The 27460-nt window shown below is 41.6% G+C and overlaps 1 protein-coding gene across 3 annotated transcripts in view; it reads left to right on the top strand.

The window, feature by feature from the left end:
* The window catches only part of PAG1 (phosphoprotein membrane anchor with glycosphingolipid microdomains 1), a 109043-nt gene that overhangs the window by 61914 nt on the left and 19669 nt on the right, over positions 1-27460 (top strand). For 2 of the 3 annotated variants that reach the window (XM_071737842.1, XM_071737841.1), the window contains exon 3: positions 5521-5582. The gene's annotated coding sequence lies outside the window, so the exon portion shown is untranslated. Of the gene's footprint in view, positions 1-2584; positions 3131-5520; positions 5583-27460 lie in introns of those variants that run through there. The other variant, XM_071737843.1, reaches the window with a different exon arrangement.

The following is a 27460-nucleotide window of genomic DNA, read 5'->3' as shown; positions in this document are numbered from 1 at the left end:
TTGCATGTTTTGTACAGAAAAGATCTCCAAAAACTTTTCATTCTGTGGTTCCTTACTCCATCCCTCCACCGAATGACAAAAGTCTTGCCACCTAAACTGCCATGAGCAGTATCTTTATGTACTTTTTTAAGGCTAAGAAGGTGTGAGATAGGGGTGTACACCATTGCAGATGGATGATGTGCAACCAAAGATATTAGAAGTTAATGGAATTATGGGGGGTTAGAAGAGTGAAAATGAGGTCATCTTCTGTACTTCTGAAATACGTGTGAGAACAGTCTGGAAGTATTCCTTTTCCATATGACACTAAAAAAAAAATGTCTAAATCTTTATATGCCATAGATGCGGGGGAGGAAAAAAGACAATAAGGCCTTTAAACATCAAATAGGATCACAAAGATCCAGAGTGAGAAGGACCTCCAAGAAATAAAAATTAAGCTGTGTCATATAAACCACATATGTAAATGATAAATCTCTATACATCTGCTGATCAACGTAAATACTTTGAATTCCAGTTCTCAGATTTGAGTTTGTGTACAAAATGAGCCCTTAAGTAAAATCTAGAGGTGCAAATTGTTAGACATGAAATGAAATGGTACAGGCAAGCTGTAGCACTCTCCTCTGGTCCAGACCCAAGGTTTCCAGGAGGAGTAACCATCATTAATGTTCTCAACCCAAGCCAAAGTATTGCATTAAGCAGCCTGTTGATGTTATATTGTGGTATAATGCTGAACAGAAAAGGCAGAAAATGCTATGAGAAGAGTAATGCCAAGGGATGATTTATAAAGAATAGAAACATAGGAGAAGCAATAAAGGTGGCCTGTTGGACATGGCTCTTGATTATACTTGACCTGTTTTAGTTGAAGTATTCTGCTTGCCTCTAGCAACAAGCATTTCCTAATGTATTTTATCATTAGACATTGCATCCTTTACTAATTCTTGAATAGTGTGTGTAGGCTGGCCACCCTGCAGTTCTTGTGCAGGACATCCTCTTGCCTAAGTAACAGTCTCAGTACTTTATTTTTTAAAGGGTAGATGTATGTGGATTTTTTCTGACTACTTAATGTAATTCTGCAGAGCAAAAAAGAGAAACTGGAAACTACTCTGAAATACATTTTAGATATTTATGATCTTCTATCAAATAACATCTGATTTTGTTTATTGCCATGGAGTCATCTGACTCTGCTGGTATAAAGCAATCCTGATCCTTCTTAAGTCCATTTGGCAAGGTGCTTAAGACAAATAACTTGATCTTATTAATAGATAAAAGGAAGAAGTTTCCTTAAGAACTGTTATAAAATAACATAACTAGAAGAGGTGGTTGCTCATTTACAGCTGAATTTTGAGTATGAGATTCAGAGTTTTACGGGGCTGTTACTATCCGCTGGCACTGCCATGCAGTTTTCCTGAAAATTATGTTGGAGCAGTGAAACGCTTTGAAACAAGTTTTTCTAAAAATGTTTATAAATTCCATCTAGAAATCTTCCTCTTATTTTGTTGTCTCATGCTAAAAACTCATTAAGCTGCCTTAATTTGGAATTGGCATAACTGTAATTGTTACTCTAGCTAGCCCTTGCCAGTTCCCAAAAAATTTCACAGCAAAAATGAGCCTCAAAGTGTGGAGCACCAGCGATTGCTGCCTGGCTCCACTGATGATCTTCAAACCTGACCTGGTGGGACCTCTTAATAGGGTGAGAGAGGGCCCCTGGGGCCAGCAAGTCACCAATTAATGCTAATTGCATGGGAAATTATTGTAATGCTGCGATGGTTCATCAGGGACCTGGAATGAGTTCATAGCTGTGCTGCACCCTAGGGCTGCCTGTCCCTTGGTGTTTACTTCTAGAAGAAAATGCATTGTTGCTTGCTGCTCTGTTCAGTTGCAGTGTTCTAAGACCTCAATTATAATTAATATGGAAGAATCTGAAACAGCTCTCATCGAGCTTGGCTTGGGAGTGTTTGAGTTAAACTGTAAAATTCCAATTGGTTTCAGGAGGCATCATCACCAGCTCCTCTGGAAGGAGGCCAGAGGGTTTGTTGTTTCACGATAGGAGAGAAAACAAACCTGAAGTTCTGTGAAATGTGTGCAACATGGAGGACGTGTTAGTCCTTTCAAAACAAGAAAAATACAGGAGACTGGTTTTAAAAGGGTTTTCTGCTTTGCCTCTCTGATTTCCAAGGGGAGCTTCGCAGAAAACTGGGATTTAAGATGCTGCTGTCATCTTCGCTTCCCGGTGATGGCTGTAAACATCTGCTCGGGATGTCATTCACTGTCTCATCCTACAGTGGCTCGTTAAGATTATGAAGCATCGTGCCTTCTTGAAAATTAAACCAGTAATGCCATGGGGAGAGACCCAACAGCCAGCGTGCTCGGAGGCTGCCCGGAGTGTGGTTTTGTAGCAGCCGCCGCGTCCGTGGTCCATTCCAGGGATAGCTCCTTAGCAAGGAAGGAGCTTCCCCAGGGTGTGTGGGAGGGCAGGAGGTGGCAGGTGGGATAGATAGGTAAGGCACGCTGCGGGGTCGTCGCGCTGCGATTTCGCCTCTCAGTCCTGCTCTCGAAAAGGCAGACAGGGCTTCAAGTCATAAACTGTGTTTTGTGCAACTCCTCCCCTGTTTCGGCTGCTTGCTCACACAGCCACCCACGGATCTGGAAGGAAAAAGCGCGAAGCGAGGCCGGGAGCACTCGCACCACCGAACGTTTCGTCTCCCCTCCGAGGCACCGGGGTTGCCCGTCCTGCGCCGGCACCGTCTTCCCCCTCCTGAACGTGAGGAAGCACAAGTCTCAGCGTTTTGCTCCCAGCCGTTCTCCTCAGCCCCTACTTCAAGAAGAAGAATTAAAAAAAAAAAAAAAAAGTGTGGGTCTGTAGACGAGCGTGCCTTTGTGCCAGCCTTCCTTGGGCGGGCTGACAGAGGCTGCATTGTTCGCAGGCTGTGGCCGCCTTGGCAGCCGGAGGAGGTGGGGGTCTGCGCCGCGCATACGGAATCCACCGGCGGCCGAGGACAGGGGTGAGAAACTCCTAGGGCTGCATTAACAGGAGGGAGTCTCAGACACCCCTCACCCATCCCCGATGGCTTTTCTTGGTGTCTTCTGCACAATGCAAACGGGGGCCGGCACAAAGAGGAGTTCTTAACCAGAGGTAGGGGTTTTAGCTTCATCCTGGCACGGTAGTGGTTGCTGCTGTTCGGTTATTCGTGCAAATTCTGGGTGATAGGAGCAGAGGAGAAGTTGTGAAGTCTGCTGTACTCCTCGGGAGAGTAAAGCTTTGTGGTGGCATCATGCTGCAGCTGAGGGTTACTGAAGTTCTTCCTTTCCCCAGTATGCAGGTTTAGTTTGCCTTTCAAGTAGTGAGAAGGTCTGTATGTATTCCCATCAAAGAAAGACCGTTTAGTCTCCTTCTCCAGCTTTCTGACTTTTTAAAACAGAAGTGACTATGTATATGTAATATTAAATTGATTTTACTAATAGAAATACATTAATGTGTAGCCATTAGGCGAGGTAAATACTTCTATTACCAGAGACAGTTCCTCTGCCCTGCAGGTACTCTCTGGGGTAGAAAACAGCCTGTAAAAAATTAACATTTGTTCCACATGCCTCAGCAGAAAGAAAAATTGATGTTGCATTTATCTTTTCAGCCTCTTTGTGATAAGTTAAGATTGCACAGGCTTTGCTAAGCAGATTTTATGTCATGGAGATTCTTCTCTTGTGTTCTTATTAATTCAGTGATTTTTTTAGTAGTTTTTAAATTAAAATTATTTTCCTATTTCTAAAGTAAAGATATATATTGTCCAAGCATGTCTCCATGTCTCTGCTGTTTTTCTTGCTGTCTGTCCCTTTTAATGGTTAAGTGTATTTTTGAGAGTTTGTACTGCTATTTGGGGGTTATAATGAACTTAGAAGTGCATTCCTTGCAGCTGCAGCTTCATGTTGTGTGCCCAGACTGATGCATTTTCAGGGTTGTGCTTGGGTTCTTCAAGCACAGCTCCAGATTTGGCTATTTAATGTCACAAGTGGCATTTGAAAGATGCGAGGTAACAGAGGGGGGAGAGAGGTAGGGTGGTGGTGATTTTTTTCTAAAGGGAGATAAAACAGAGGAGGGTGTCATTTGTGCTCTGGAGGACCTTGCTCTCTTCTGCCAGCATGTGCATGTAGCAGCACTGTTTCTCGTGTGTAATTCAGGAGAACACAGCTCGTACCTCCTGTTTTGCCCGGTGGCGTGTAGCAGCCTCAGAGGACACACAGTGCCTTTGTGCTTCTGTTCAGTTTTAATCTTTAGGGAGCAAATGTTTCGAAGAATAAACACATTGCCTTGTAGGAGGAACTCTGGAAAACATCCTGCTGGTGACAGCGGCAGCCGCTGCCCATCGTGCTGGATGTCACTCTGCCAAAACTGGTGGGGTTTTGCTAGCCAGCCAGCCAGGGCCAGGAGCTGCAAGCTGGGGAAGCTGTGGCAAACCATGAGGCAGCTATATAACTGCTCACTTAGAATGAGTTACCTGGGTTTATCCTGGCCCTCAGCCTTCGTGCCATTTCCTTTGTGTTGGTGTGTCTGCTCTGCTTATCAGTCCACATGCAGACCCCACCATGCTGCTCAGTGCTGGGGCCACGTTGGGCACCTCATGGGGAGGCAGTGAGCCTGTTTCCTGCCCTCACAGGGACTTTGCCCCTCGCTGAAAGAGGGGTCCTTGGCCAGACAGCATGACTTGGGGGGATGAGGCTGGACCACATGTCTTGCCAGTGGGGCATCAGCATCTTAACAGTGCTCTGTTAAGCTCATCAGGAGGACACCTTCCAGACAACACCTGCTCCATTGTAAAGAAGGATATTTTAAAGGAATAATAAGCATGTTTAGACCCATTTATTATTTTTCTAATCTGTCAAATGAAAAATATTTATGGTCATTACTCCCAGGAGAGAGAGAAGACCCTAGATTACATTCTGTGCATCTGAATGATTTTCTTGTGCTTGCCAGGGACCAGAAGAAGTGTGGAAGTGCCAAATCAGAGCTTGCCTTCAGAGACAAATAAATAGAACCAGAATAATAAAAGTGGATGCTTTACAATAGGCATTCTTATCAAGAAATAAAAATACATGTAGATATATGTGAGTTTGCCTTAAATCAAAATTGAGCATTTATTGTTCTGCACGCACTGGCTTGCAGTGGTTTACAGCTTGTTACTTTACTTTTACCGCTATCTTCTAACTGACAAACACAAAGTTTCATTCATTGTTCATTTAATAAAGTGGAGCAAATCCCTCTCCCGCCCATAAAATTATCCTGTTTAAAGTTTGTATGCTAAATGCTTCATGCCTCATTTATAGAGTGACTTTTACAACCCATTTCCTCTGGAGTGTATGACACTAAGTGGGCAGGGTCAATTTAAAATAGATAGCTTTTGCTTACACAGCTTTCATCTATTGTATATGTTTCTGTAAACAAAAAGATGCAGCCGAGTTTGTGATGGACATAAGCACAGGCAGTGCCTTTGCAAGTAACTTCTTAACTGGCCCTTCATCGTTTCTTTTCAGCACAAATTTTGCTTCCTCACTGGGAGAGCCTGTATGAAGATCTGCGTGGAGGGTGCTGTAAGGTAAGGAATAACCCCACTGGTAACTGGCTTTTTTAGGTTCTTCCCAATTTTGCATTTCTATGGGGCTCCCACGTGACAAGTTGCTTCACTCTGCATCTGATTTCTTCTCAGAAGGACTTGCATATGGTGGTTCTTCTGGTAGTAACAAGCAAACAAGTAACAAGCAAAACGTTTACTGTGCAGATGATGATGTCTTAAGTCATGTTGAATTTGACTATCATGTGAAGTTTATATGCTTATTCTTTCTCTCCTGCAAGCCTCAAACAGTCCCTTTAGGGAAAGGATCATGCTGTGGCCCTGGTGTACCTTGTGGTGCAGCAGGTCCCTGTTCAGCATCACCTACAGTATTTTATTCAATTTTGAAGTGTTAAACTAAAGAAGGAGAGTCCAGTGTGTTTTCTGAATCCTGCAAATACCAAAACTCTGTGTCCTTCCTTTTTCCTTGGCAGAAGTTGTGTCACCTTTACTTCTCAACTTCTCTCTTATTATGCTGGGTTGCAGCCTCCATATCTACACCTCTTAAACACATGGTGCTGGAAGCTTTTATCTGTAGGCAGTCTGGTGAGCAGCAAGTAGTATCATTCTTACCTGCTCTCCCACGACCTGTTGTGTTTTACTCTACCTCAAACCCCAAGTGAAGTTATAAACAGATGAAGAATCTATTTGAAATGCAGAATTACTAGAAATTATCTGGGTTTTCTGATTTGAGGGCCTAAAAGACAGGTTTTCATGCCGTGCTGGGCAAATTACACAGCCCATGTGGCTTCTACGGAGTCCAGCAGTTTTAGTGAAGGATGGTTGTGCTGCTGGTTTCCTTAATCTGCTTGTTTAGAGACACTCAGAATATTCATCTTGATCATCTGTTTCCGCTGCATAGTAGGTACAGAAGGAAATACCACAGAGAGCCCTGTCAGTGGGAAAAGGCATCATTTGAATGTGCAATGTAAATATTTTAACTAACCAAATGTAAACACTGTTTTTTGCCTTTAGGATGGGAGAAGACTGTCAGAGTCAAAAATGAGCTGACATAAGAGTGACCCTGTATAGATGAGATACAAAATTGTGTTCACACATTTTGGTAATCAAAACAGAGCCCTTAATGAATTGCCTAGTGTGAAAGGAATTACGAACACAAATGAGCCTGACACAAGGCGATCGTAGTCGCTGCTGGATTAACATTAGAAGGAAGGACTTTCAGGATTCATGGAAATCTGAGGTCCATGTGTAGGATGATGCGAAGATGAGAGATGTGAGACGGTAAGAGCTGGAGAAAGGCTGGAGACCCTGAATGAGAATTTAAAGTCTTAATTATTCTCTGAATATCCATGCTTCTTGATGCCTCTGGTTATATCTTGTATTCACTGTGCCAGGACAGTTAATTCAGAAGTTTCCAGTGGTTAGAAGATAGTAGAAGCAAGATACTAGATACTAGAAGAAGATACTAGACACAGAAGGAAGCACCTTATTTTACTTGCATGTATGCTCTGGGGCTTGCAGCTGGTGGGTTCAAAGGAAAGCAGAAATCTTAGTGAGCTCAGAGCTGTTCCTTATTAGCTCTGCTTGCACTGGCTTCATAAAGGCTTGAAGACTTAGGGTCTAAGTGGTACTTGAGGTAAACCAGAAATTGGATTTAACTTATGGTGCTGAGTATGGTCCTGAAAAAAGTTCTAGAGCATAGGGTCCAGGTTGCTCCAGATGGCACTTGACTTTATTGTGTAGTAGATGCTACAAAGAAGAGAGTCTAAATGGTCTTTGGGTGTTCGTCAGATTGCTAAGCAGAAGAAACATCTAAAGAGTATTTCATGGAATATATGTTCTAGCTTGTGGATAGTTAGTATCAGAAGAGGAAGAAACAACATGGAGGATTTGAGTAGACTCCATGGATTGCAGGAAGCTGGTAGGATCTTGTTTCTGTAGACACAGGTCTATGTAAATGCCCAAGCAAGTAAGTGTTCATTACTGGAATAGCTGAGGGGTTTTTAAAGTTGATTTTTGCTTGTATTACCAACAATGGATGATACATTATAATCTGCCTCCCATTTGCTACTTCTTTGTTCTAACAGCTGGAAATTTACATTTACACATAGGCCTCAGAGCTAAAAATGTCATTCCCTAGGTTAAAAACTCATACTGATTTTTGTCATTCTCCTTGTTAGGAAGGGACAACTGAAAACACAGGGATAAAACAAATTGGAAGGGTAATCCCCAGATGATAAATGCTTTCAGTCAGAGTACAGATTAATCATGCATAATGTAACCTAAGAGTGTCGTTGTCTGACACTGCTACAGCATTGTAGCTGTAGCCACATAAGCAAATGTAATAAAAGTACCTAAAAAAAGGGAAGAAACCAAATACTTAAGTCAGCAGAGAAAAATACAATGGCATTTTTTCAGTACAGAGGAAATTAAGAGCCTTTTTTGTGTGTATGAGAAGTGTTTTGTATAGATTAGTGTTAGCCTTGAATAAACCTTATCTTGCTAGAAAATCAATAATTTTATGCAATAAATTCATGTAAGCACTCTTGAATATAAGTAATCCAAGTCTTCTTTACCTCCCAGACAGACAAATGTATCAATTTACATGGGAAAACATAAATACATTCAAAAGAGCTTTATTTTTTCCCTGTAAGGAGTTGAAAGCTCTGATAAAGTACTGTATTGTGGGATTTTGTGGCTTTTGTTTGGTTTGGGTGTTTTTTGTTTGGGTTTTTTTCTGTGGATTGTTTTTTTTTTTTTTTTGGTTGGTTGGTTGTCTTGTTTTTGTTTTGGGTTTTTTTTGGTTTTTTGTTGTTTGTTTGGTTGTTTTATTTTTTTTCCCCAAAAAAGGATCTAAAATGGCTTGGTTTAGCACAGGAGAAAAGGTAGAAAAGGATTACTTTGTTCATGGCATTGTTTTTCTAAAAGCAAACAGCATTAGTTGAAGAAGGGTTTTAGATAGCTGGTGAGAGATAGTGAATTTAAGAGGAGGGAAGAGAAATGCAGTTGAAAAATGTTTGGAATGACTGTGTAAACTTCAGGGAGAGAGGGAATTAGATAAAAGAATCTGTGAGAGTGGGAATAATAATGTGAAGGGGAACAGACTGTGCTGGTAAGATCTTTTGGCCTAGGTTTTGAAAAGAATTCAGAATATGATCTGCAATCTCTGTCTTTGTTTGGGAGGGGGAATGGGAGTTTTTCCATTTATGGTAAAGTGGAGTACTAATGTCATTGCCCCAGCTGTTAAAATACTTTAAAATCTACTTCAAAATGATTATTTATTTCTGTGTTAAAGTATAGACCATTGTGGTCAGATGAAACAGAGAAATTGGAATCAATCCCAAAAAGTGAGGTGAAAGTATAATTTATGCTTCCCTGAGAGGAGATGGGACTTACAGTCCAGTCAGGCTCATTCTCACTCAGTTCAGTAAGAGACTGTTTTTTATGGAACGTCTTTGGATATAGGTGTAAGGAAAAAAATCTCAAGGTTCACTACAAGGGGTACTTGGAAGCCTCCATCAAAGCCAGGAATAAACAGGATTAATGATTTTGAGTTTGAAAGTGCCACCTGAGGGTGGCTTTCCAAAGCACATGAGGACCATGGCATGCCAAGCATCTCTGGCATACACTTGAGAACCAACTTGTGAGAGGCAGAGTTTCTGTGGAAGGTGAGTGGGCTTCATAGGATCTCCCATGCCTACAGCTTCTTCAGAAGCCACTTTTTCATCATGGTACAGAGTAATCTGTGATCTTTGCCTACTTGGTAATTTCTATATAACATAACAATAGGGCAAGGGACAACGGTTATAAACTGGAGCATAGGAGGTTCTGTATAAATATAAGGTAGAATTTTTTCACTATGAGGGTGACAGGGCACTGGAACAGGCTGCCCAGGGAGGTTGTGAGGTCTCTTTCCCTGGAGACATTCAAAGCCCATTGGCATGCATTTCTGTGTGACCTGCTGTAGGTGACCCTGCTTTGGCAGGTGGGGTTGGACTAGATGATCTTTCAAGGTCCCTTCCAACCCCTTATTTTCTATGATTCTATGATTTTCAGATTCATATCTACATATCACCTCTTCCAGATGAAATGCAATAACTTTCAGCACTGTGTAAATCTGCCCATGAGATACTGTAGGTCCTTGGTAGTGTGGGACAATCCTCTGTCATCAGACAAACTCAGTTTCTTAGTTCTGCTATTGTGGCACAGCCAATTCCATCTTAGAATGTGTCAATTAAGGAGAGTATGCTCTAATAATATTTTACATTTACACAGCACCTGTCATCCCAGAGTACTTTATAAATCATGTATATTCAGCACCATTGACCTTTCACAGTCCCTTGAGAACGGGAGAGCAAGCATTTTACAAAAGCAGTACAAACCACAGGAATTTTTTTCTTTATAGTACTGAGGGGAACCAGTTAACTACAGAATGAAATACATGTTTCTTAAGCTACAGCTTCAATTTTTAAAAACCTTTATTGAAAATTACCTCAGGATAAGGTGCGTGATTCTACATTTTGTGTACATCATGAACAAAGAGTTAATTCCTCTTTCCAAGACTGGACTTCTGGAAACATTTCACTCTCTCCTCATAAAAGCTTCATCACCTCTAAATCTTGGTTGTCATTTCACCTGTAAACTGTCTCCTCTTACTTCAGGGTCTACCCAAAATCCTATAGTCTGCGTTCCTCTTCAGCTGCAGAGCATTGTCCCGTCTCAGTGTGAGAGAAACAGCAAAACAGATACAGCAAAACAGAAAACCTATTTAATTGCTTATGAGGGATTTAAATTTAGCTTATCACCTGGGATATCAAGAAATTCAGTGTGGCTACATGCTGGGACAGCATATGCAGGAGAGACATGAGCGAGGACAAAGGAACAAGGAGGAGGACAACAGCAATGAATTAATCTTCCTAGCATTCAGTGCCCCTTCCCTTAAGCAGACAGTCTGAAGCCTACTGAGATCTGCTTCCATCTGTCCCTGCAGCACAGGAGCCATGGGGAATGGCAGTGATCAGTGAGGGAGCATGTGAGGTCTTTGGTTTGCCCAGGGCATCCTTCTTGTATTGTGCAAAGGCTCAGCTTATGTGCAGGACTATCTCAGCAAGGTGAGATTCCCTCTGTATACTTTAAGGAAAAACTGCCAGGGAGATGCTTTCCTTATTTTTAAAGAAGAAAATAAGTGCCCAGCCAGTTCTAGCACAGTATTTGCCGAGCCAGCCATTCTGGAGATTAATTCAGGCTGTATTTAACTTGTTGTTTTAAACAGAAGGACAACAACATTTCTATTTTAGTTGTAAAACTCAGCAATGGATTACAAAACCGCAGTTAACTGTGAATGCTGTGGGTGGTAACCCAGTTAACAATAGATTAAAAGAATCTTTAGGGTTTCTGTGTATTTTTTTGCCATTTATCTCTCTTTGTAGCTTGCCTGAGTTTAATGCAGTTTATTCCATTTAGGAGCATTACTGAGACAAACCCCATTAAAGTAGGCATTATAGTCCTTGTTTTGTTTAGCACTCAAGGCCACTAGATAATGATGCTTAAAAAAAAAATCATGTATTTCTCTCATGGTCATTAGCACTGGGATCACCACCAACCTTCCTATGACAGTGTAAGTATTTTTTTTTCTTTAAATCCCAGAGCCAGTTTTGAATGTGTTTAATATGGTTTGTGACATTTGAAATGTAACAGTCATCTGAAAAAAACAAAACAAAACAAAAAACAGTCCATGCTCTGGCAGTGCTCCTACTTCCAAGAAATCAGATCTTTGTATGTAAGACTTGGGATCAAAAACTATCATTACTAGCTAGTGGTTTGCAAAGCTATTTTTGGAGCAATTTTATTTCAGTTTATTAAGTGGTGAGTCTTTCTAGACATTCAGGTGTGTACATGTTCTACTCAAGCAACACTGAGCAAAGAAAGGCGTTCACACTACTTGTACCAAGATAGCAACCAATATAGGACCACTTCAGTTCTGGACTGATATGGGCAATTAAAATAATTTCCTCTCATCACATGTGAAGCAGTGACATGTAATTCTAAGACAAAGCCTTTCAGTACCTCTTCCTAGCACTCATCTGCACTCAGAGGATGTGCAGCTGCTATTAGATGCTAATGTCTTTTGAGAGTGAATGGACATTTTAGGACATGTTATTAACTCTGTGCAAATGGGGGCATTTTCCATCCCAGTGTGCAGACATGACCTTACATGTTGTTCCCTTTACAGGTTTTAGGTTAACAACCAAAAAGAAAAGCTACAAAAATTACGGATTTGATGACTTGGGCTTGACATCTTGAAGGATGGGAAATGTCTGTCTGTAATTACACACTCTGGGCGTAGGGACCAAAACCCTCACCTTACAGGGTTGTGAAGTTGCACAGCTTTAAGGACAGAAGGCTGGCCAGGACAATTCACCTTCCTAATAACACCAATGACTCATTTTACCAGTATTGCAGTGTTTTACCTACTGTAGATGAAGACCAGTGTACCTGAAAAGAGGCATTTGCCCTACTCTTCGATTTTTATTCTTGCAGAACAAAGCCACTTGCCAGCTCCAGGTGCGAGAGCCCAGGGGTCTCCTGAGGTCCTCTGAGCTGCTCATCAAAGCCTCAGAACAGGCTAAATGCATGTTTTCATTAACTCCTTTCTATATAGAGATGCGAAGTGCTGTTGTTTTCTTTTATGTCTTTTCCTCCTGAAGAGGAAAAAAATGTAGCATACGGAGCCTTATCAACAACTTGCTTTGTTTTATGACTCTTCTATGTTACTACTGACAGTATATTTCTGGCTGTGGCCATGTTCCCCAGCCCCTGCTCCTGCATTTGGGGGACAAATGGCCAGGAATGCCAAATTTAGAAAATGTTAGTAATTTTTGTCATACTGTTTCTCCATTTTTGTTATTTCTACCACTACAAACCACAAAGCACAGAAGCCCTTTTCTCTCTTTTATTGTGTTGCAGCCTGAGCCACTTAATCTGAATTCCTTGGGTTTGGGCATTTTTTGATGAGTTTTGCTCAGTAGAGCATCCAGTTCTGTTCAGTTCCTACGATTTGTTTTGTCTAGCATTTCCCAATGTAGATAACTAATGCAGCAGTTAAAATATCATCATGTTAGTGCTTTGTATCAGGGATGAAATCCTGCTTCTTGTTCCACATGAACATTCACTTCAGAGTGGTATAACACTGGATTTAGTATTCAACTCATCACTGGACTGACTTGATTTGATCTGTTATTATTTTTACCTAGATGGTTGCAGCAGTTAAATTAAAAGCCATTTCCCATTTTCTAAACAACAGAAGTGAACTAGATCTCTGGAAGATGTTATCTTAATGAAATGCATTAAAAAATATGTAAAGCCTCACTTGCGAATTCCTGATAAACGGAGAATAAATTCCCTCAGATCCTTATTTATTTAATTTATATGGCATTATAACTATGAATGAGGCTTTACAAAACCACAGGAATACAATTTGTGCCCTAAAGAGATCGTTGCTGACATTAGACACAACATATAGCCAGTGGCTTCAACAGACAAAGCAAGATTACACCAAATAAAAATTATTCATATTGTGCAGGTATATTGTATAGGTTGCAAGCTTGTGATAATACAGTTTGGAAAAGACCTGTTTGTCACCCCTGAATGTGGTGATTAATAACAAACTCTGGAATAAAGCCATCATTAGTGTTTGCTGGCTAAAACCAGAAAACCTGAGACACTAATCCTTAGGGCAATTTAATTCAAGAGGTGGATTGAATGGGGACAAAATGCTAAGATATTCACAGCAACTGAACTGAAATAAGCAGTGGTATATTTGACTTTCCAGATGCTGTGATTTCCAAGGGTCTTCACTCTGTTTTCAGACCCTTTTTTGAGACTAATGATGTTGCTTGCCTTCCATGCTTCATTACCTGATAAAATGGTCAGGTGAGGGAGGCTCTTATGGGACTTCCACACTTTCTTCACCCTTCATTGTGGGCATACAGTAGATAATATTTCTCTAATTTATTATTATATTACTCCATATAGAGGTCTTTTTCTACTATTCAGTCACAAGTACCTGTGTAATTATATTTTTTCCCTGGGAGTAAGCCATACTTGTGCAGTACATCATTTTTTGAGTGTTACTCAGCAGGAGAGGCTGCTATCCTCATGTAAATACTGCATGTACCTGAATCAAAACCTCAGGCACTATTTTGACATTTGAATATCTAGACCTTTCATCTAATGGGACCTTAGAGAACAAGCAAAGGTTTGGTCACTGTTTCTAGAGCTCTGCAAATGTAGAGTTCAGTTCATCCTCTCTCGGAAGAGAGGACCAGAAAAGATGCTAGTAGACAGAGTAACATAGAATGGGCAAGGGGCAGGAGCTGGACCCTCCCCACCTTCCAAGCCCCTCGGATATACAGGGCTTGGATTTTTTCATCTCAGCAATTTGCTTGGATATTAAAGGGAGTTAGTACACTTCCTCACCTACCCCACAGGATTCTGGTGTGGCTAATTAGTCAATATTTGCACAGCTCTATGAAAACGCTTTAGAAGTGCCAATTATGAATTATAATTATCTCATGAAGATGATTTGGAGTCCATGTTTGCATGTTGATTCAGGCCATGAGAGTAAGCTTGTCAAATAACAGCGCTTATTTAAATGCTTTACCTATTCCTTATCTCTTGTTGTGTGGGTTTTTTAAGGATTATGAGAAACATTAGTTTACCCTCAGGAAAGACCAGGTCTGACTGTTTTTAATAATGAGTTATGTGCTTAGTCACAGTAGGTAATTTTACAAACCAAGCAGGACACACTCAGGGATCGATTTTGTCTGTTCAGCAGATGGTTTTACACAACAGGCATCAGGACCAGACTGCTGAGACTTTAAAAAACTACTTCTAAGTAACATTGCCATAAGCCTGTTAATCAAGTGGCAGTTCCTGTTTTAAACTCTACAGAGCCCCTACTTTATTTATATCCCATCTATTTACAGAAATATAATGCATTTACTCTGGGAAGAGACTCAGTCTCAGCAGATTTACACTGAAGGCTGATAGTTAAGTCTCAGCTTACTTTCACTAAATAGTAACTAATGCTTAGCACTAACTGCAGGACACTTCAGCTATTTTTCTGTGGCACAACAGTATTAAGGACAAAGTGAGAATTGCCACAAAAGAAGTTTATGACTTGACTTAGAATTTTTGAAATTCCTGGAAAATTTCTGTTGAATACTTCTGTATTTTTCTTAAGGGCTTTGCGTTTTCTTGGAGCTTTATAAATGTTGCTGGTCTCTAACAGGGTAATAAAAGGCTTTATTAGTTATTCTGATTTTATGTAAATTTGCTTGGAAAAGAGTTGTCTCTAATGCAGGTTTAATATTTTAGGATGTGGATGTATGTGTTAATGTTGCATTAAGTAAAAAGAAACCTAGAATTGCACGTAATTCCATAGTGGGGACACCATTGTGCCTGCAGTTATTATATGAGGGCTACTGGGAACAGAATTGGAGCAGAAATTGCCTGCATACCTATCACTTTGCAGTAACATAAAATTTTAATGGGGAAAAATTACAGGGAAACGAACACTTTGTTTAAAAATGTTCATGAAGAGAAAAGAGCGTATTTTTTTTCCTGAATATGAGTCTTTTGGTGGTTGTTTGCTAATCTTGTGCTTACACATGCATTCTGTAGCTGAGTAGGGACTTTTAATGTAATGTTGATGTGAGCCCATGCATTGATGCTCCACCAGAGGGATCTTAAATATTCATACAACTAAATTCATGTGATTTTATTTCCTTCTTTTCTTCTCTACCCAGAGTCCTAAGCGCCATCAGATAATAATTGTAAGATATAATCAAATGTTACAAAGTCTGTGGTAGTTTCTGAAAATCTGGACATTCATCTTTTGCCCTGCCAGGTAGAAGGAGTGTGGTGAACTGGTGGTGTTCTGCATAGAGAAAAGTGTTTTTATGGTACTAGACAACAATGTTTCATTCCTGTAGAAATCGTTAAGGATATCTGGGAGGGATTTAGCGCTAAAAGCTTTCAGTTTTGTGTAGCAAACAATTGTAGAGGAAAACACTTGTGTCTGTGTAATGATTAAGCACAACTTTATGAGATTGAAGTGCAAATGAAAGCTCGAAAATTTAGGCAAGTACATGCGAAGCACCTTCAGACCCTCTTGCAGTCAGTGGTGATCAGGGCCTCTGTCACTTGCCCACCCAGAAGCAGCTCATGCAATTTGAGATGCCCTGGGTCATTGTTAGTTATTGTTAATCACTATTAGAATCATGAGATTTCTGTAGGTCCAGTGCTATGTCTGCCAACCACATCCAGCTTCAGGTTTCACCTGCCTAAAGAGAGGGCACTGAATGCTGTTTTAAATGCCACAGGCTATGCCTCTTGGCCTCCAGCTGCCACTCCAGACGGGGACAAAGCTTCTGCAGTTCCTGTATCAAGCTGTTCATCTCCATGAACATGCATAGACATCCAGATAGCTTGGATGTCCTCAGGCAACTCAAGTGATCCTAGCTGCCAGTGTTTAGGCAGCTGAATAGCTTCTCCATGGGACAGTCAGCTGCATCCCTTGCCAGGCTTCCTTGCCTGGTAGACCCTGGAACTCAGACATGTCAGTCACCCATAGACATTTGGGCATCTTGCTCCTCTCATGATGGGTAGCTGACTCCTACCTGTCGCGTCACACGTGAGACATTTCACTGGGCCTGCAGTGCACCTGGGTCTTTGTTGATAGAAAATGAAGAAACTTTGGAAGAGCTGAGAGGAAGAAAGGAGGGAAAACTGTACTTGCTGCCTGTATTATTGCAGTGTTGTGCTCTGTTACTCAGCACTGTGGGTTTGACCCATGGTCTCCCAGTCCTCCAGTGTCATCTGCAGAGCCACAAAACAGCAATGTGGGCAATCAAGCCAAGTCAGAAACCTGCACCAGGGAGAAATCAGTGTTCCTGAGGCTTGATCACTTGGCAGTACCAGCACAGTGGAATAAATTTGGAGTCCAGAAATGAATCAAATGACTGTCCTTCTGAGGCAGCAGTAGAAAACTGCCTTGTTTTCTCCATCCATTTGGAAGGAACTTTGAATTTTCAGTCATCATTTTGCCTTTTCCTTGTTTTCCCTTTCATTTGTGTTTGCCAGCAGGGCTGCCTTTGCCTATTAGCAGTTGTGCACCAGCTGCTGCGATTTTTCTTTTTTTGGCAGTTTGCGTGCAGATTTTGCTTGCTTCTTTGCCCCAAACCATTTTGGTGCACGTCAGCATTTTATCTGTTTGCAGGCACAAGGGAATGATAGGAGCCAGGGTCTATTTGGGTCAGTGCATGCCCATGTGTAACCTTTCCAAAATGAAGGATTTTCTAAGAATAAATTATCCCTCATGAATCTAGGTTCTCCTTTTTGACCACATATTATCTATTAGCTCCTTTCTGATATTTTTTAGGCTGTGAAACTGGGGTAAAGAGAGTGATGAGGCTTTGTTGGTTTTGCTTTCTTCCAGCTGAACTCAGTCTTGCATTTCTCCTGTTGGTTGAATAACTCACAGAAACAGAGAGCAAAGCAAGTAGTTTAGCAGGTGCCCCAAAGTAAGGCCTTTGGTTGTGTCACAAGTCAACTGAAAATTTAAAAAGGGTTCTCCAAGAGGATGGAATGGTTGTTTTTCTGAAATAAGAGCATCAGTTTGATATTGTGTCCAAGGAAATTCAGAGCTGGATGACCTCTTCTCTTCAGGCACTTAGCCAGCTGTTCATCACAACTGAGAAAATGTTTTTAAAAAATGGAAAAATTAATATACTATTGCTGCCATCAAATTCACCTGTGTTTCAGCTTTCAGTAACTAATGGTCAACCTCCTGATTTGTGAGTGGTTTCTCTGAAAACAGTTTGGTTCTGCAGAATCTGATTGCTTTACAATAAAACTGTCACCCTAAGCGATGGAAAAGGATAAAAAGAGGTTTGTATGCCATATAGTATTAGGTTTTCCTTTAAAATGAGCCATGTTCAGGAGGGTATTACAGCAAGCCTGAGCATGGAAGATTTCTCAAGAAATTAAGATAAAGCAGATGAACCCCAGAGTGCTTGGTGAAGGAAAATCAGACCTGAACAGGGCATTGTAATAGTGATGTGATGGTAAATTGTAAAAGTCGATTAACTGTTGAAATGGCTGGAGGACAGGGCAGAGGGGGTGTTGTAGCTGATTATGTTCTTGAGATGATGTCTAATTTTCATATATATGTTAGTGTCTTGGATGTTACTTACTGTTATTTATCATGGTTTTAGGCAAGCACTTCTATTACTTCATTCCTGTTGTTTCATTCTCTTTCTAAGAGTGTGTTTTCATGTATTTCTTTGTATTTTTGACATTCCCTGCCTTTTCTCATCACTTGGGCATCCTAGTCATAACCAAAGTAATGAATAGTTAATACCAGTGCAAACCATTTTATAAGGAGTTTGTGTGGGGAGTTTGACTGTTATATTGTTAAACAAAAATAGTTTAGGGAGGAGGAGGTGCTAAGCAAAAAATGGTGCCCAGGGTGAGATATACTCAGTTAGTGGCAAGAGTGGCAGTGCCCTGCTTAGAAGAACCAAGCCTCGAGGTGGGTATAGAATTGAATACAGCTCATGGGGCCATGGGAGCTGTTGGAGGTGAATTGTGGCAGCACCAGCACAGCCTCCAGAAAGAAAGAGGAGGTGGCTGTGGCAGGAGGAATGAGACTCTGAGGGTGGATGAAGGTACAGAAGGAGGCAAGGCAACAGACACGGAGGCTTCCTGGCCATGCAGTGTGGAAGCAACGGGTGCTTTTGTGTGTGTGTGTGTGTGTGTGTGTGTGTGTGTGTGTGTGTGTGTGTGTATGTGTGTGTTTGTGTGTGTGTGTGTGCATAGTGTGATCTCATCTGCAGAGCTGAGGTTTTGAGCTTGCTGTCTGCTCATCCCCTCATAACATCACCAGTATAAGACTGCTCTTCTTACCTGGTCTGTCTTGACTGCCTCTCCTGTCCCTGGAGAGCAGTTATCCTGTATCCAGTATTGGTTCACATCAAATTCCAGTCTTATCCTTCTCCCTCATCTTCAAAACCTTAACAAGACCAAGTTCTCTGGGGAAAAAGTAATGATTTCAGTCAGCACAAAACTGAAGCCTGGAAGAAGAAAGCCAGGCTGGTTGTCAGTTTCAGGAAGGTATGCAATGCTCTGCTTCTCCTGCCTACCAGCAATTGCTTCTCTGTCATCATGCTTTGGCAGCTCTGAAGTCTAAGTAGTAGCAAAACTTTTTGCAGGAGGCATGATGAATCTCTCTGCAGTGCTGCACATTGGCACTAATGATAGAGAGGAACATGGGAAAGCACAGAGGCAGGGCAAGTCTGGAAGCATTAGTGATGCTTAAATAGCAGAAAAACTGATGCCAACAGGCAGCAAAAGGAACAGACTGGAGGCAGGGGGGGGAAGGATATTTTTTAAGTCATTTGTTATTCAGCAAATTCAAGTGTACAAGCTACAGGCTAAATGCTCTCTTCTGATTCTTGCTTAGGTACAAGAGGAGTGTATTTTTATTAGGGCTCATGTTTTATTCATGTTGAGGAAATGTGATGTTTTTATCAAGTTCAGATTGCAAAGTGGTCATTAGTAGGTGACATTCAGACTGGAGATTTCCCTTGAAACAAGATAAGGAAGTAGTTACTTTCTGAAGTCCGTTTCCCTTCACAGATATTTTCCAACCATTAAATATCCAGGAGTCAGGAGGAGACCAAAACTATGGCAGGCAAACTGCATTTGCTGGATATGTAAATGCAATATGCATACATAGCTTTATGGAGTGGGTTTTTTTCCCCACAGTGTATGAACCAAACATCTCAATTAAATCAAGAAGGGGAAGACCTGGTTTTCATTAGCTGTGAAGACGTTCAGAATTACATTAGTTGCAGTTCATTAGATCTTATAATCGTATTTTCTGTGTGTCATGATGAGGGAATGAGGGGTTTGGGTGTGCGTGGGGGAGAACCCAGCTCGTAGGTCATTCCCATGGGACCCATGATCAGTTTATGCTGCCTCGGAATCAAGCCCAGAGCTTTTTATTTCCCTCTCCACAGCAAGAGGGCAGGCAGGTAAAAATTCACCATGTGACAGAATGTTGGTGTCGGGTGCAGGAAGCAGTTGGGTTTATTTTGCCTCTCCACCAGACACTGCTGCAGCTGGCAAGAGGGGCAGCGCCTGCACCTCACTGGGGAGGTGAAGCTGCAGGATGTGCTGGTGCTCATTTGCCCCAAGCTCTGCTTCCAGTGAAGAGGACAAAATAACATGATAATTTTTCTCAGAAAGAAATTGCAATGAAATGGTGCAGCAGTCTGAGGGTATGAAAAGACCTAGTTTGATCTGTCAGTACAGCTCTCACCACGTTAAGGATTAGCCACATTTTCTGTTCTGATGTGTCAGCCAATTCTACTTGAAGGAGTGCTTCTGAAAACTTTTCCCAGCAGTGCATCTGCTTTTGTTTGTGATTTATAGGTATCTCCTCTCTTAATTCGAGGTGTCTGAAAATTCATGGAACTGTAAAAAGAGGCTCGTGACCATCTTTAAAGGTCATACCTGGTCTCACCTTCCTTTGAAGGTATTCCTTTCTTCATAGGCAGAAGTTAGTCTTTACTAACCATACAGGCAACCAGACTCCATTACTTTTAGATGACTAAAGTTAAATCCTTCACTCAAGGACTACATGGCTGTGGTGCCAAATCAAAGGAGAAACAAAGATGAAGCACTGTCTGAGGACAGTGTCTGTCCCAGGTGTTTGGGATCAGTTCTCATCTCTGCCAAAGCACTCCTCTTTCTTTGTCTTGGACAATTTTTTCATGAAAAGGTGGTTATTTACACAGGGATTCTCTCACATGATGCCTTGGTCTTATCCAGGTAAAATATAAACTTTTAAGGAGAGAATGTGTCCAGCAATGAAGGCTCTGCACATATACACCAAATATTTAAGAAAAGCTGACATTCTTAATGAAATACAAATGCTAAAATGTTAAAAAGTCAGTTCATTGAACAGTTAGAGTGAAGAATGAAAACTTTAAGCTTGAAATAGCTCTTCACCTTTGCAAAGCACATAATGAGCTGAACACTGTTTTCTTAAATTTCCTCTGTCACTTAGTTAAACGACTGACTCTGCCTCTCTTGCTGTGAGATATTACATAGCTCGATTCTCACTAATTCTTTTTGCTTCAATATTATTTAATCTTAAGTATAACAAACTCAGCTTCCCTGCAACACTTCGATCTTTGAGAGCTTTAGATTATATGCTCTTGTGTGCACTCAATAATTTGAGGTTTTTAGATGTAAAATTATTTTTGCCTAGGTATTTCAAAATTGGAATGACTTTGGTGTGCCTAGTTTTTGAATGGTATCAGTCATGGCTCATAAAAAGGCTGCTATGTCCTGACAGTTTGACACAAGGCATTTTTTTACTTTCTCAGTAAAGGTACAGGTAGTCTTACTATAAATAAAACTTTAGCAATCTAAAAGTTAAGTATCAGTGGAAGTCATTTGGCCTTCTCCTGCGATGAGAAGAGAGGTGAGATCTCTCAAGTGGGATCGTGTAGATAGCATCCGGGTGAGTAGAAGCCTGTTTTTAGAGATGTAAACATAAAAAGTTGAACCCTAGTGTAAATAGGAGTCTTGTGGTTTTTTTTTTAAAAAAGGTCCTACTTCTACTTTAGCAGCATTTTTCATTGGAGACAATCAGAGCATTGTGTTTTGCTGCTGCATATTTTGCACTCTTTTGTATTTGTGTAAGTTCAAGGTCCTTTGGAAACTGGAATAGCCTCTGGAAAAGTACTGTCTATCTCTTATACTGCATGAGCCTCATTCAAACACCAGATTAAGAATATATATGATTGCCATGGTAAAATTTCTCTGTTTCCATTATTATTACCTGAGTTTACAAAAGGATTGCTTGTAATGTTGCACTGCAAAGACTGAAAGGGGACTTGGCATGGTAGAATTATATAAGCAGCAAAGAGCAAATAAACAGGCTGTGTTTAACATGAAATGGCATCTAGTTCCAGGAAAAGCAAAGCTATAAGGAATAGTTGTGTCAGAGCTGGAAAACACAAAGGCAGCTTTCATTTCTATATGCTCCAAAGTATGTAGTAACTGTGGTCTAATTACCCCACTGCAGCCAGAAAGCAAGATGGGATATTGTGGGGGTGTGGGAAAGAGAATAATGTGCTACAATTAAGCTGTAATCTTTGGCATGGTCACTTGTCAGATAAAGCTTTTCTGCTGTCAGATTCGAGACAGTCATTATTTGGCTGCTAAAGCCAGAGGAAAATATGTGGTGGTGTTCCTGGAAGCTGTTTCACAGAGGCTTCATTATTGGTTTCTTCCTCAGCAGCTGGCCAAGCCCAGCTGATGCTCTGCATTTACAAGCTGTGTCTGCAGCGCTCGTCTTTTCCCTGCTTGTGTTGTAGGCTTTTGTACTGCTGGTAATGAAACAGAAGTAACATTATTATCCACCGTGGAATGAATTTGTGAGCTTTAAGTTACTGGTTTAAAACTCTATTTGCTTAAGACCTGATTTATAACAGAAGATACCTTTGGTGGAGATGTGTGAGTGTGTGTTTTATAGACAGGCCCTCGTGAAGATGGCAAATAAATGTGCTAGCTATGTGACAAGTTTGGTGCATAAGCATGCATATGTATTAACCCTGGGATTCAGACTGTGTTTCACTGGGACATAATAATCTTCACATGCAATTTTGCTCACTTTTGTTTGAAAATCCAGTTTTACGGTCTGCTAGGAAAACCTCACTGGTGATACCACTTATTTGCTGAAAATCTCCACCATTTTAATAGAAACTACTCCACTGCCTTGGAGCAAGCTCTTGAATCATTCTCAGTTGTTTGTACTACTGTCCAGATTCTTCCCAGTTTCCCAAATGTCTTTCTGAGGAGGAGAAGCAGCCTTCAATGAGGACTTGTGTGGAATTGCTAAAACGCTAGCAGGAATAGAGAGGAAAGGGTGGAAGGATAAGTCAAGTCAACGCTGAATATGTTGACCTTGAGGTGACGTGGTCTGACAAGGCATGAATGAGTTGATTGGAGTGTGAATGCAGATTGTGGTGTGGATCAGCATTTACTGCTGCAAAGGCCTTATTAAATTTTTCTGCAATGCCACCGATGGATGTTTTCAGAGACACTTGAATTCTCTCCAGGCAATGTTAAGACTTAGAAGGGGTTAGAAGTGACCAGTGGTTTGGGACTCTTGGTTTTGTCCTAGATCTGTTTTTGCATTATAGAGCACACACATCCTTTGATAAGCCAGCTGTGGTTTCTGTAAAAGTAGATACAGTGGGGAATTAGTTCAGAACCTCATTATTCTGCTGCTTCACAAAGCAGAAACCTGAACTATTTTGAAGGCTTATGGCACACGCAGTCTCTGCAAAGCTTGTCTGACAGCCAGCAGCTGCAGTGCAGTCCATTTCAGTAATTCCTTCCAGCATCAGGCTTTCAGGACCAGGCCTTAATTATGTGCACATCTGGTCTCCTGCAGCAGTTCTTTACTGATTGGAATAAGACCTGTCTGTTTTTAGCTGTTCTTGTTAAGTGGATGCTGCCAAGCCAAGCAGCTCAAAACACAATTGCACCAGAAGAGCTTTAATCTGTCATAGGAGAGGATTTGTCCTGATTTAGTGCATGGGACCCCCAAAATTAAATGCAGGAGGTGCCTGTTGAGAACGTTGATCTTGGTCTTCAGGTTTGCATAGTTCAGTACTAGATCTGCTTATAAAAAGCTCGAAGCTGAAACAAGGCAATACAGATGCAGAAACATTAGTGTAAATTGATCTTAAAACTCTTTTGCAGTGCATTTGGAGAAACTACACTATCTTGATTATGGGGGCACTGTGGTGTTAGGAGAAGTTATGCTAAGCAGAACCTCAGACCAGGCAGCAGTCCTGTCCTCTTTTATTTCCAGAAACACTTAATAGCAATTGCTTTTATGCATCTTTCACCAATTTAAAGCAAGAGTAATTTTTGTGTATTCATGCTGTTTCACAGTATCATCTATTTTAATGTAGCAATGCCTGCAATTTATGTGAATTTTCTTTTTGGTAGAATTTCAACATCTTTGTTCTGAATTTATTATGTACTCATTACATATTAGGTACTCTCTCAATAAAGAGAGGAGCTGGAATGGGTAGGAAGCTGGGCACGTCCTGTGGTGCAGGAATACTGAGAGAAACAGCTCTAGCACAGGAGGATCAAGATCAAAAGGACCCAGTGTTACCAGCTTCTCAGTCTGGGATAGGAAGGATCTGGTTTAACCAGGTGAGAAAAGCCTGAAGCATAATTTTGAATGCACTCAAATGGCATTTACCCTAACTAATCTCAAAGACAGCTCAGGAGTTAGCTCTGGTCAGGAACCACTCCTGGCAGACAATTGCATACAACAACTATTCTATGGCAAATAAGAAAGTTTAACAGTCTGGGTTCAGGCTGTGCCATACCAGCTGGCTGCAGTACAAGACTTTATCCCCAACACGTTTAACTTACTGCTGTGGATGTAACCTTAGTGATCAGAGCACAACTCCCATCAGCTTCTGCAGGCAGGACTTGCAGCAGTAGATACCTGTGAAAAGTTTGTCCCATTTATTTTGCCCACACAGGGACAAATGTAGGCCTGGTGGTGTCACAAAATTTGGGTGTAGTGCTGTATCTGGTTATGCTGTCAGGAATTCACCAGCTGTGGTGAGCTACAGAAAGGAGACTCAGGAGGTGTCTCCAGTTGCTCAGCTGTTAAAGCATGGTGAGGCCACATGGTGGAAAAGGTCAGAAACCAGTCTGAATTTTAAATCCAGAGGTTTAGAGAAGGGGTCTTTGGGTGAAGGAAGGGTGCTTTGAGTTTGTTTTAAGCCAGTTCATGATAATGCTACACTTAAGCGTCTGTCAGGAGCACAAATGGCATTTTCCTGCCAGTGGTGTGGTATTTCCATGTATGCAGGAAACAGTCCTGGCATGGAAAAAAAGGTTCTGGACTTAAGTGCATCCGTCATGTCCTCCTTCTTCTCTAAATGAAGTTCCTGTGAACTCTTGTAGGTGCAGCAGTTGTGGTAATGAGTTCCCTTCTTTCAGGTGTTATCCTTAGGGTGGTGTGGGCATATCGCCTTCAAGGAACATGCTTGGTCTTTGGGGTCTTGGAGATACACTGCACCTGCTAATGCCTGAGCTGAGCCTAAAGTTGCCAGAGAGGGTTTTGTGTAAGGGAGTAAGGTAACAGGACCTCATCTTCAGGATGTCAGCTTCATAGAGAGTCTGTCCTCAAGATTTGGAGGAACAGGAAATAAAAGGATCTACCTCCGTGTGTAGATCACAGCTCAGGACTGTTTCTACCATGGCCTGTTTGTTGTAGCCCAGGTTTCTGGTCTGCATTAGTGTTTGAGTGACAGCTTTTGCAGCTGGATGTTGACAAGAGGACATCAGTTTCATCCGTCCCAGCCCCTGTCTCAGGTTGTGGTTCCACATATCTTGTACTTCACCATCTTCTGGTTTAATGCATCTCTCCAGGTGCTTGCTGCCACAGAGCAATGAAAATCTCCTGTAAAAGTTACATCCTTCTTCCCTGGTCTCCCCACTCCCTCCCAAGTCTGCACTGTAAGGGTGGAGGGGATCCTCCAGGCTGCAGTTTAGCAGCAGGCACAGGGAGCAGGAGAGGGAAGGAGAAGAGAGCAGCAGGAGACCAAGAGGCTGAGGAGGAGCCCTGTTACCTGAAGCTGAGCATGGAAATGAGCACGTGAAGCTCCTGGGCAGTGCCCCAGACCAACCTGGCAGCCCAGGACAGGGAGTCTTGATCCCACAGCCCTCCCCAAACCCCTCCTGTCCTGTCGCATTTGGCTTCTCACATTCAAAGCCGCTCAGATGTCAAAACAATTTCTTCCCTTGCCTACGCTCCATCTATAATTCATTAAGAAAAGCAGAGAGGTGGAGCTGTCTGCTTTTCCCACTCGTTCCCCTCTGGAAAGCATGGGCTGAGTGTGGTTTGCAGCAGGACCTGAATAAGTGGATGTAAACCCCAGTAGCCCAAGGGGAAGGCAGTGGGAGAGTGACACTCTGCCATGTCCTACTGGGCCTCCTGGACCACCAGGCTTCTTGCAAAGCAGATCCCATACACATTGAAGCATAAGATGGGGCAGATCTTTACTTTAAAAACAGAGGCAAGATCCTGGCCTCTGCCAGATGCTTTGGCTTCTGCCTGGTGGGATGTTTCCTGTCTAGCTTCACTTTCTTGCACTTCACTTCAGACACTCAAATGTAGCTCTCTCTTGAATCTCTCCGTCTGTTCTCATTCCTTTTTAACCTCAATCTCAGTTCATCCCAACCCTGTACCACAGTCTCCAAACATGCAGCTTTTCCACGGGGCTTATCCCCAAAGTGCACTGGATCTGTCCATTCCCAGGCTTCAATGGAGTTCGGGTCTCAATCCAAGCTTTTTCCTCACTAGTTGAAATTGTCACTCCATGTGCTCCCTAAAATTGCCTGTGCTTATTATGCTCAAAACTCCTTCATCACTGAGACATTTTTTATTCTTCAGTTTGGCAAAAAAATTTGCACTTACACGTCTTGCGGTCCTCCCAACCACTGACTCAGACTGAACTGCCTCAGCTCTGCTTTATCCCTGCAACAGCTGCATGAAAAATAGCACATTATTCACTGTGAAATTGCGATTCATGCAACGAAATATCCGTCTTTCTGAAACCACAAATGTAATTGGGCATTAAAGTGCAATTTTGAGGAAATGGCTACAGGCGTTAGTTGTTATATAGGTTTCACTAATTGCAAATATCGATGTCTAAAATGCAAGAGAAAGTTCCCACAAGGAGACATTTTATTCAATATAGTCTAAGGATTAGTTTTCTTAACTGATAGTGGCTTTGGAATGTGAACCCAAGCTGTTGTTTGCATTTTACCTTAGATGAAATATAAGGAGTGGTCTTATCTAGGTGTTCCAGACCTGTCTCTATTGGTCTTTTTTAGAGTTCGTCATCACCAGGAACTGGTGTGGAGATTTCTGTGGAAAGGGTACAAGGAAAGAAATCTTCCTCTTAAATGATCTTTACATACAAAAAAAAACCCAGCTCAGTACAATTGATTGCTATTGTCTCTTAGCAGCACCTCTCTGTGAGGTTAAACAATTCAGATCTTCCAGCTTTTCAAGGGTAGTGGTAGGAGTGGTTTTGAGCCCATTAGGCTGAATACTCCATGTAAACTCCCTCTTTAGCAGCAGGGTTTGAATTCAGAAGCACCCTCAGAAGAGCCACAAATCCCCGAACAGACCATTCACCAGAGGGCAGCACAATATCACTTTTTACTGTGGAAGCAGGCATTAACCGTGTCAGCTGAGAGCTTTTTGAAGTGAGCTGCTTGTTGTTGCTCAGTCATGTTCACAGATAAGTTTCTCTTTCAGCTAGCCTCTGAAGCAGCTCCAAAATTCATTATATTAAGCGTAAATTAACGTTTGAGTGGCCAGGCATTCACCAAGTGGAAGCAGAGGCAGTCCAGACAGTTGTAGTTTTGATGTATCTCCCTGCCAGGCTTCTGTTCCCAGCTGCTCAGGCAAGCTGATGGGTAATTGTCCAGCTTCAAGTATTTCAGAAGTTCCTCTGTGTTAAAGGCACCAGCCCAAGTGAGTACTGTATGAGCCTCATCTTTTTGGTTGCATTAAACGGTAGAAGTAAGCCCTCTGATGACCCTTCATGAGAAGGGTTCACAGCAGATGAATGCAAATATGCCTTTTTTTGTGTTATAAATATATTTACTTCTGGTTTTCCTGTATGCCAAGCAGTTTTAGGTCCTCTAGCTCTTATGTCAAATTCTTGCCATCCAAGGAGCTCAGAGGAGTCTCTGGTCACATCTTGCCTCAT

Source organism: Heliangelus exortis, chromosome 2, assembly GCF_036169615.1.
Source record: "Heliangelus exortis chromosome 2, bHelExo1.hap1, whole genome shotgun sequence".
NCBI lineage: Eukaryota > Metazoa > Chordata > Aves > Apodiformes > Trochilidae > Heliangelus > Heliangelus exortis.
This window is presented reverse-complemented; position numbering and strand designations above follow the sequence as displayed.